General features: G+C 41.7%; 2 pseudogenes; both read right to left on the bottom strand.

Annotated features, from left to right (window-relative positions):
* Positions 1 to 265: 265 nt before the first annotated feature.
* LOC140512183 (ferritin heavy chain-like) lies at positions 266 to 1,496 on the bottom strand (annotated as a pseudogene).
* A 530-nt stretch (positions 1,497 to 2,026) lies between these two features.
* Positions 2,027 to 3,582, bottom strand: LOC140512182 (protein RCC2-like; annotated as a pseudogene).
* Positions 3,583 to 11,416: the final 7,834 nt, after the last annotated feature.

Raw genomic sequence — 11,416 nt, 5'->3', positions numbered from 1 at the left:
TTCCTCTCTTTTTCTTCCCCTTCTCCCTTCCTCTGAGCTAGCCTTGTCACGTAACAAGTCTACGTCCCATTCACAGCCTTCTCTATTCCCCTAAGGGAGAAGCAGAAACCAGAAAAACTCTATTAAGCTCCAAGTGTTAATGTATTCACCTCTTCCCCAGACATGCTTGCATATAAACAGGATCTTCCAGAATCAAAATCCACTTACCTTAGGGAATAAATTGTAGAGAATTTTCAGCTCCATGGAAAGAAAAGACTTTCTAATATTGAGTGCTGTCCAAAATGGAATAAGATTCCTCAGGTCATCATGGGGGATCTTCACTATAGTGATGGTCTTCAAAAGATTGAGATGAGCCTTCATTGGGGGCATTGGTTTGTTTGGTTTGTTTTGGTTTCTTTTCATCAGATGTAAATGGTGCCAGTTTTTTGATACAGATTATGGTCAGATAACCCAAATATGCATGCACTGAAAGACAGTAGGAGTCAAGCCCACAGTTCCCAGGTGTGGGGGAAGCCAGGTGTGGTTTAGCTCTCATTGTCACTGTCTCCAAAGGTGTGCTTCTCAAAAAGATATTCCTCTATGTCAGAAACCAGGGCTCCCATTTTGCACAGGTTGGTTACGTGATCACTCAGGTGTTTGATGGACTTTACCTGTTGATCCAGGTAGTGGGTTTTGATGAAACCATTTAAATGGGCGTCATTTCTGTCATTTGCCAGCTTGTGCAATTTCAGTAACGACTGACTGACTTTTTTTCCAGGGGCAGAACACACTCCACTGCATTCAGCCCACTCTCGCAGTCATCTCGGTGATACTTCTTGATGTCTTGTAGGAAGATGCGGCCACCACGCTGGCTCCGAAGTTTCATCAGCTTCTCAGCATGCTCCCTCTCCTAGTGGGACTGGTGGAGAAGGTACTTGGCAAAGTTCTTCAACGCTACATCATCTCAGTAAAAGTAGTAAGACACGGAGAGGTACACATAGGAGGCGTTGAGGTACAGGTGGATCTGGCCCTTGATGGCGGCCTCCGAGTCCTCGTGGTAAGTCTGCTGCACCTGAGAGGGGGAGCATGTTATCATGGCGGCGGCAGAGGCTTTGCAGGGGCTGGGGGTGAGACTCGGGCTGAGGCTTGGGTGGCGGCAGAGGGAAGGGAGGACGCGGGCCTGGGGCGGCTGAGCAGGTGGCTGCAGCGGTAACAGGAGGATGGAAGAAGTGTTGCTTAGTGGAGGTGAAGGTGAACAAGGGCAGCTCTGGCCAGGAATTCCGGGCAGCGGGTTCCACACAAGCACCGATGAAGCAGGACTCCTTAGCGACTCCCCCTTCCCTACGTTTCTGGCCAACTGGGTGAATTCTTGGAGAGTCTTTTTGTTGATGAGTTATATGAATCATTTCGGAGGAACTTTGGGTGTTTCATCCAGTATTGATTCTGAGACTCGCGAAAAATGAAAGATTGAAATCGTTTAGCTGGCCGACAGGAGCATGGATTTTGATGTGAGCCATCTTTCAGCATCTGTTCAATGTCACAGGATACTGGCAGCCATGTATTTTGGCGTAAGTCAGTTCTTGGTTTTAAAGCTTTAGAAAAGGCTAATATTATTTTTATGGTTAAATCTCTATTCTAGATAAAACTTACTACTTAGGAAATTAGATAAAAATTCAGTTGTTAGGCTATTAGCACAATAGCTAGCCCTGCAAAATGTTGGAGTCAATACGAAAGCATATCTTGCATGAATACCTGTATTTAGCAGCAAAGAGACTCTGGAATCTGTTTCCTTTTGGAGCAAGAGGATGCGTTTGGAAAGAGAGAGCTGTGTTTTACAATGACGTTCTTGGAAGTGGAAATTTTACAAAAATGCTCTTGGAAGAATAGGGTTTGTGATTTTTTTAGGTTTCTTTTTTCTGTTTGTTTGTTTTTTTGGTTTGTTTGGTTTATTTTTTGTTAGGAATGCTAAGTTGTCAACGAAGAGCAAATATTTCAAATGAACATTTAGGGTAGAGGAAGGGAGAAGAGAGAGAAAGGGAGCGACAAACTTTGAGGATCGTACAGTTAAAAAGGTAGTTAACATTGAATATGTTTATAAAACAGAACCTCAGGAAGACTAACAAATAGGAGCTTCGGGCGACCCTTTCACTGAGTAATCTCTTCTCATTTCCCTTCTTTGTGTTCCAGGGAACATTGTCAAAGTGGACTGTCTGGAGGGGCCTGGAAAGCCTGCTGGCAGCTTTGCTGCTCCCAGCATCAAGAGAGGGAGTGGGGATTATACTCAGGGAGTCATTTTTACTTTTCTTTTTCATTCTTGCTCTGGTCCCTCTCCTTCACCAAGAAGCATAAGTAGCCTATGGCAACCTGCTCTGTGTAAATGCCATCCAGGGTTTTCATTTCTTGGGCAGCTGTGGAAGACTTGGGCTTGTGATAGCAGTAGCCCAATTCACCAAAGGCCCCAGTTGATGGTGCTCTCATCTGCAGTCATGATAATACTACACTTCCCACAAACTAAGCTTGTAATTGTCCAGTCACAGAGGCCCTGAAAAGCTTTGAGATACATGGTGAACTCCAGAGAAGTGCTGGTAGAACCCCAGAAAAACAGGCCAACAACTTCACTGATTTAGAAGGGACAGGGGTGGCCAGTGAAGATTTGCCTGGCCTCCTGGCCCAGGAAATTGAACAGTTTCACCAGACAAGGGATCATATTATCCTTCTACTCTGTGTGGCCCAGTCAGTCATCCCCTTCAAACACCCAAGGGAAAACACATTTCTAAGAGTCGAGAACCAGAGTGTGATTGGTACCACAGGCAACATCTCTGACAATGACACTGATGACTGGCAAAATCTGTCCATCTTTTGTCTTCTCAATGAAGATGAGAACTAGCTGGGGACCAGCTTACACTCATATTCTGTCTTCTGAGGCTGGGCAATGAATTTCCAGTCAGAATTGTGTCCCAGCTGACCATATTCAGGGCACCCAAAGGAGTAGAGGTTTCATTTACAGTCATTATCATGCTGAATTCAGTTCCACAAGTCATTTTGGTATTTAGCTGGCCATTGTAACCTATCTGTGCAGGATTGGAGATGGCATTAGTCTGGTTGCCAAGGCCAAGTTGCCCCAACTTATTCTCTGCAAAGGCAAAAACACAGCCAGTTTCTGTCAAAGATCGAGTGTGGTTCCTCCCACAGGCAGCAGACAAGATCACTTCCTTGCTGAGGACTTCCATGAGTTTCGGGGCTTCCACTCTCTTGGTATCACACAGTCCCAGTTACCCCTTTTCATTGTGATCCTAGCTCCACACTTCCCTTCTGTGGTGAAGAGGAGACTTTGAGCAGCACAGGGGTCAGAGACCACCATCCACACCTAGACCCCAGAGAGACAGGCGTTTCTGTGGGGTCCCAAAAGTTCTGCCCCAGATTGCTGTAAGCAGCTTGCTATGTAGTCACTTCCTTCTGAAAACTAAGTCCCAATTGGTTGCTCCCAAAATCAAAAGATACCCTCTGCCTTTAGAGCCTTCGGGATACTGGGAGAGGGAAGGAGCCTGGCCCCTGCCCTGCACTCACAATCCTCTCCTTGGTGTGCTCCATGTCCAAGATGATCAAGAAGGAGTTTTAGAAGGATGCTGGGGATTCTTGGAGGAGGAGGTTAAAGCAGGGGAAGACAATGGCATGGTCTTTGGCAGCCCAGCAGAGGCCTCTTGGAGTTTAGATTTTATGGCCTTTGAGAATCCTCCTCCCCTCTTGCTGAGGCCAGGAGAATAACACCCAGGCAGCGGAACTGACTCAGTTCCCAGAGGTCCCCGATTCCTGATGCCTCTGGCTTGAGATGTGGTTGTACCACCTTCCTTCTGTCCAAGAACACCCCGCCATCCTAGTTGGGAGTAGTGGTGAGAGAAGCCCCAATCCCTCCGTGTATCTGAGGTGATCAACACAGGTGAGCCAGACAGCAAGGTGAGCCACCTTTAGTGGTTAGCAGAAGAACAAGTTATTAACCTTCCATGTTCTCCTGAAGCTGAGGCTTCAGACGGGGCTAGACACATAACCTTTAGTACCTACACACTGAGAGGACATTTGGTGTTTTCCCTTGGGACATTGGCATTGAAAGGCTTTGGTGTTAATGTTTTTTCCTCTATTTACCCTATTACCTAGCTCTTTCAATACTTAGATTATGTGTATATCTATCTATCTATCTATATATATATAGATGTATATATGCAGATATATATTCATATCCTTATTAATATCTAATTTGTATCTGTATCTGTATCTATCTCCATATCTATACAGTGTATAGATAGATAGATAGATGATAGATAGATAGATAGATATCTGTATCTGCATCTATAGCTATATCCCTGTCTGATCTGCTTATGTTTCTATTTCCATATCAATATTCAATCTTTATCTGTAGGTATATTTGTCTACATCTATATTCACATCCATTCCTCTGTCTAATCTATATGTACATATCTGTATCAGTGTATCTATATTCATATCCATATTTATATCCATATCTCTCTCATCTCTATATGTTCTTATTTCCACATATATATCCAATCTGCATCTGTAGCTATACCTATCTTTATCTATATCTATATTCATGTCCATATCGATATCACATCTGTATCCATGTTTGTACCTATATTTATATCTTTATCTATCTATATGATATCTGTATGTGTATTGATATATTCATATCCCCATCCATAGAAAATCTGTGCCTGAAATCTTTATCTATATTAATGTCCATATCTATACATAATCTGTACCTGTATCTGTATCTATCTCGATTTACACATAAACATATACACATACACAAATATGCATATCTCCTACGTGTTTGTGTATATGCATATTTTCTGTGCATGGATTTAAATTCTCAACCCCAATTCAAGGACAAGACAAGAGATTCTGAAGTAATGACAAAAGTTTCCCTAGTTAATGTGTTGTTCTTCAAATAGATATTTGGTCATAATGTCCCCTACCCTTCACTCTGTAGACCCACCTAGCCTTTTTCAAAGCAGTAGTGAAAAGCATATGTTATATTCTGTTGCTTTTCTCTCATTCATACAAATTTTCCGTTGCTAAACTCAGCTCACTCTGTCGGTGTAAGGGGGCCTTCTGGCAGGAGAGATAATCAGCAATGATCCCTTCTCTTTCCTAAGAAAACTTCTAAAGTGGTGTAGGGGGAGATTGCTTTTATTTCAAAATCTGATTTCCCTTCTCAGTAAGAACCAAGAAGGGATATTTATTAAAACATAATTTTATCATCCTAACTTATATAAAGCAGTCTTTGTGCTCCTGTGTATGCATCTTTCATTAAAGAGGTTCCCTCATTAAATATTTTTTTTCCTTTTCCCAAATTTATTGATGAATATAACAGCGAAATACTTCTCCCCACCCATTTCTGGCCAAAGGGGAAGAAAACAACAACCCACATCACTGTGCTTTTTAGTTTGCTTTGTAACAGAGATCTTTCCTTTTTATCTGTAAAAACTACTTTTCTATTAAATGTGGGCAACTAGGTGACAGCTGGTCTGGAGTCAAGACTATCTAAGTTCAAACCAGGCCTCTGGCACTTCATTGGTGTGTCCTGGGCAAGACACAGGAAAATGAAAATAATAATACCTATCTCCTACAGTTGTGAGGATCAAAGGGAATATTAGTTAAGTGAGTAACACAGTGTCTAGCATATAGTGGTGCTTAATCGGAAGTGTGGGGCAATAAAACTGGTGATTTCTCATAAAGACACTCACAAACATTTACTAGAATTAGCTAGAGGTAAATAAATTCATTGCCAACTACTGAACCAATGAATTTCATACATGTGTATGTACTCATACATATATTTAAATGCCTTGTTATTTCTATGATTTTAGTCAGAAAAATCTTGTATTTAAATAAGGTATATATATATGAATACATAAAAATAAAGATATGCTACTCATCATTTGACTATTTATTATGGGAGTTCTCAAAGTTATGAGGCTGCCTTTTGTTTGAGTCTGGATTTGTTTCATGGTAGCTGTTCAGGGAATGCCCAGTGAGAAAACTTCTACCATTCAGGGGATCAGTAATTATCTTGCAATTTATGGTCATAGAATATTGCCCAGAGGACTGAAAGATGATGTTAACTGTCTAGTGCATTTTACTGGCAGAATCTGAATTCAGATTTTCTTTCTCCAGAGACCAGTCTGTTATACTGCCTCCCCTGGAAGTTACTGAGGGAATCCAAAATTGTAACATGAATATATATTCACGAATTGACCACTTATAAAATTAAATGTCGCTATTCCTACTTAACATTAACATATTTCCAAGGCCATCCTGTTTTGTCCTTGTCTGATGTGGTGACCCTGCACAAGTAATTTTTCCTAACATCATCTACCTCCCACAGTTGTGAGAATCAAATGAAGTAATAGTAAATTGCTCATGAAGCACTTGGCATTGTGCCTGGCACATAGTTAATTCTACAGAAATGTGAGTTATTATTATTGTCATCAGTGTTGTTATTATTTCTACATATAGGAAAAGAACCAAGCCCCACCATTAGACTGTTGCAAGCTTCCGGGATTTTTCTGTGTGCCATTAGCACTTTTACCAGTAGGGATCAGCAGTGTGTCTAATGCCAGACACCCTCTCAGACCTAGAGCCACATACCCTGAATTGAAAGTACTTTGAGAGCCCCGTTCCTAACTGTAGGAGACCAAGGGCTAATCCTCATATTACATCCCACTAAAGTTTGCTTGAAATGTCTCCAATTTGTGTATGGTTTCTTTTGTCATTTCTTTGCAGTCCCTTCTGACTTATGAAAAGAGGCACCTATTTAGCATTTGCTGCTAATAAGTGGGGAAGAGTCCCTGAATGCCAATTCAAGTGTTTTTCTATTTTAAGTAAACTAGTGAGTTTCACCTCTACCATGTGAGGGCATGCATTGATAATGAAATGGCAACTCTTTGGAGCAATGAATTTATCTCTTAACCAATCACTCATCATTGACTACCAACTCCTGAAGCAGTCTTTTCACACGTAACATAGTCAGAAGTACCTTCTCCCTCATGCACAAAAGAACTGATGAACTAAGCACAGTTTCTTCAATGTTCTCCAGAAAAACCCTCACATTCTCTATCTCACTTCTGCAAGTATTCCAAGAATACAATTTTGTGATGCTTCATTTACAGGAATTACACAAGATCAAAAACTAGTCACCTGAACACTTAAATTAACCTTCTAAGTTTCTCCAACTCACTTCTCTGCCAATGTGGTTTTACTTCAATGACATATACTAACAGACTCAAAGTTTCCTTGGAAAAGGCAGGTTGACCCCTGAACCTGACCATATTTTCCCTTAATGAACTTCTCAAAATATTGTGTTGACTGGCTCATTGTCATGAGCAGTGATTGTCAAAGGAGAAGCGGTGAATATCAGAGTTGAAAAGAAACCCAGTGAGCACTTAATTCAAACTACATACTTGATAATGGATGACCATTGCAACTTAACTGTCAGCCTCTGCCTCAAGACTTCCAATAAGACCTTCCACTGCTCACAATGGCAGTCGTCCCACTTTTGGATAGCTCTGATTGGTTGAGCATTTTCTTTAGAACAAACTGAAATTTAGGCTTCATGTATACATTGCTCCCAGGTCTGCCCTTGAGGGTCAAACAGAACAAATCAAATTTCTCTTCCATTTGTTGGGCCTTTCAAGTACTTAAAGAAAGTTATTCTGTTACTCCATGGTCTTAGCTTGCCAGGATAAATGATTCAACCAATTGTTCAACCAATCTCAAGGCAGCATGTGCCCCAAGCTAATTATTATAGAAACTGCACATGTCTGGATACCGTCCTGCTAATCAATGCCCTTTTGAAAATGTGGGGTTAGGAATGAACAGTAGACTCTATTTTGGCTTTCACCAGGGGACCATCACCTCCTTATTCCAGAAGCTTTACCACTCTTGACATTACAAGTTCACTAATACTCTCAGATCTTTTTCCAGGCAAACTGCTAATGACATACTACCTCAGAAGTTTATTTCTCACAACCATGTAAGACAGGGGGGAGGAGCTAAGATGGCGGAGTAGAAAGACGCACATATGCTACCTCTGAACCCACTGCCCATAAAATACCTGAAACAAAAAGAACGACAGGCGAATTCTGGAGCAGCAGAAGCCACAGAATGGAGCAGACGAGATTTCTGCTCCAGAGAGCCTGAAAACCTCTCACAAAAGGTCCCTCGTGCCCCGGACCTGGAGCAGAGCCCAACCCTGCCTCTGCGGCACAGCACTGAAAGGAGCAAATCCGACCAGGCTTCAGGGAAGGAATCTCCAGCAGCCGCGTGGGTCCCTCCACCCACAGGTGACAAAGATCAGTGAGAGGGTCTCTTTGGTGGGTCGAGAGGGGAGTGGGGTGCCCCCATAACTCAGGCCCCCTCGGGAGACAGCAGCAGAGGCAGGAGCAGACCAGGGCTCCCCAAGCAGGCAGGAGCCTGGATCCATTGTTGAAGGTCTCTGCATAAACTCCCTGAGAGAATGGAGCCCGTGAGGTGGCCCTGCCCTGACTTGAGCACCTGAACTTATTCTCACACTGAACAGCAGCCCTGCCCTTGCCCAAAGCCCTGAGGCTGGGGAACAGCATTTGAATCTCAGACCCCAAGTGCTGGCTGGGTGGATCTGGAGGCGAGGTGGGGGTGGAGAGGACACTCAGAAGTCGAGTCACTGGCTGGGAAAATGCCCAGAAAAGGGAAAAAAAATAAGACTATAGAAGGTTACTTTCTTGGTGAACAGGCATTTCCTCCCTTCCTTTCTGATGAGGAAGAACAATGCTTACTAACCATCAGGGAAAAACGCAGAAGTCAAGGCTTCTGTATCCCAGACCACTCAATGGGCTCAAGCCATGGAAGAGCTCAAAAAGGATTTTGAAAATCAAGTTAGAGAGGTGAAGGAAAAACTGGGAAGAGAAATGAGTGACATGCAAGCAAAGCATGAAAAACAAGTAAACACCCTGCTAAAGGAGACCCAAAAAAATGCTGAAGAAAATAACACCTTGAAAAATAGGCTAATTCAACTGGCAAAAGAGGTTCAAAAAGCCAATGAGGAAAAGAATGCTTTCAAAAGCAGAATTAGCCAAACGGAAAAAATTAGAATGGAACAGATGGAGGATAATGACTTTATGAGAAACCAAGAAATCACAAAACAAAACCAAAAGAATGAAAAAATGGAAGAGAATGTAAAATATCTCATTGGAAAAACAACTGACCTGGAGAATAGATCCAGGAGAGACAATTTAAAAATTATGGGACTACCTGAAAGCCATGATCAAAAAAAGAGCCTAGACATCTTCTTTCATGAAGTTATCAAGGAAAACTGCCCTGAGATTCTAGAACCAGAGGGCAAAATAAGTATTCAAGGAATCCACAGATCACCGCGTGAAAGAGGTCCAAAAAGAGAGAGTCCTAGGAACATTGTGGCCAAATTCCAGAGTTCCCAGGTCAAGGAGAAAATATTGCAAGCAGCTAGAAAGAAACAATTCAAGTATTGTGGAAATACAATCAGGATAACATAAGATCTAGCAGCTTCTACATTAAGGGATCGAAGGGCATGGAATAGGATATTCCAGAAGTCAAAGGAACTAGGACTAAAACCAAGAATCACCTACCCAGCAAAACTGAATATAATACTTCAGGGGAAAAATTGGTCTTTCAATGAAATCGAGGACTTTCAAGCATTCTTGATGAAAAGATCAGAGCTGAAAAGAAAATTTGACTTTCAAACACAAGAATGAAGAGAAACATGAAAAAGTAAATAGCAAAGAGAAGTCATAAGGGACTTATAAAAGTTGAACTGTTAACATTCCTACGTGGAAAGACAATATTTGTACCTCTTGAAACTATTCAGTATCTGGGTACCGGGTGGGATTACACACACACGCACATGCACACGCACATGCACACACACATAGAGAGAGTGCACAGAGTGAATTGAAAAGGATGGGATCATATCTTAAAAAAAGGAAATCAAGCAGTGAGAGAGAAATATATTGGGAGGAGAAAGGGAGAAATGGAATGGGGCAAATTATCTCTCATAAAAGAGGCAAGCAAAAGACTTATTAGTGGAGGGATAAAGAGGGGAGGTGAGAGAAAAACATGAAGTTTACTTCCATCACATTCCGCTAAAGGAAGGAATAAAATGCACACTCATTTTGGTACGAAAACCTATCTTACAATACAGGAAAGTGGGGGATAAGGGGATAAGCAGGGTGGGGGGGATGATGGAAGGGAGAGCATGGGGAGGAGGGGGCAATTTGAGGTTAACACTCATGGGGAGGGACAGGATCAAAAGAGAGAACAGAAGTAATGGGGGACAGGATAGGATGGAGGGAAATATAATTAGTTCTTACACAACACTACTATTATGGAAGTCATTTGCAAAACTACACAGATTTGGCCTATATTGAATTGCTTACCCTCCAAAGGGAAGGGGTGGGGAGGGAGGGAGGGAGGAAGAGAAATTGGAACTCAAAGTTTTAGGAACAACTGTCGAGTACTGTTCTTGCCACTAGGAAATAAGAAATAAAGGTAAAGGGGTATAGGATGGAGACAAGGGCAGATAGGGATGATAGAAGAGAGGGCAGATAGGCAGACAGGGGCAATTAGAACGCTCGGAGTTTTGGGGTGGGGACAAAAGGGAGAAAATTTGGAACCCAAAATTTAGTGAAAATGAATGTTAAAAGTTAAATTAAAAAAAAAAACATGTAAGACAATCTTGAAATTAATCTTATTAAATTTAGCACAATATTCGAGGCCAATCATGATCTTTTCCATTCTTTCTTATCCTTTTGTAAAAATAATCAAGACAGTAGTTATTTTTCTCAAGGCCTTCCTATGCTAAACAGTCTTACAAATATCACCAAGAGTGGTCCAGAAATCTCACCTAGCAATTCTGTCACTTCCCAGGAAGGTAATTTTCTTAGGCTCCATGATCTGAATTTATCAAGGATATCTTTGATTTCCTTACTTAATTCGCTAATGAAATAAATTTGTAGAAATTCATGAATATATATTATATATTATCTAATTTGTACTAATTTGTTAATTACCAATTTTCATTCTGTCCTTTCTTCTTCAAAGGTTTTACAAGGAGAGAAAAAAGAGAGTAATAATTGGACAGATCTGTCTTTTTTTCTGCCTTCCTTTAATTTTATCCCATCTACCCTGGGTAATGGGCAGCAATACCTAGTTGCATCTTCATGTGAGACTTTCTCTTCTGAACCATCGCCTTGCCCTGACCATTTCTCTGCAACTGATGAGGGCTTCTCTTCACTGCAAGGCTGTCTTGGGCCACTCTCCACCCCTGCTTTGATTCTGTCCACAAATAAGTCTGCTATGTCCTCAATAGGCAATATGTGTTTCCAAGGTCTTTATTGTCTTTGTGGGGATC

This window comes from Notamacropus eugenii, chromosome 6 (assembly GCF_028372415.1).
Source record: "Notamacropus eugenii isolate mMacEug1 chromosome 6, mMacEug1.pri_v2, whole genome shotgun sequence".
Classification (NCBI taxonomy): domain Eukaryota; kingdom Metazoa; phylum Chordata; class Mammalia; order Diprotodontia; family Macropodidae; genus Notamacropus; species Notamacropus eugenii.
Note: the sequence above shows the minus strand (reverse complement) of the source record. Positions and strands in the feature narration are given on the sequence as shown.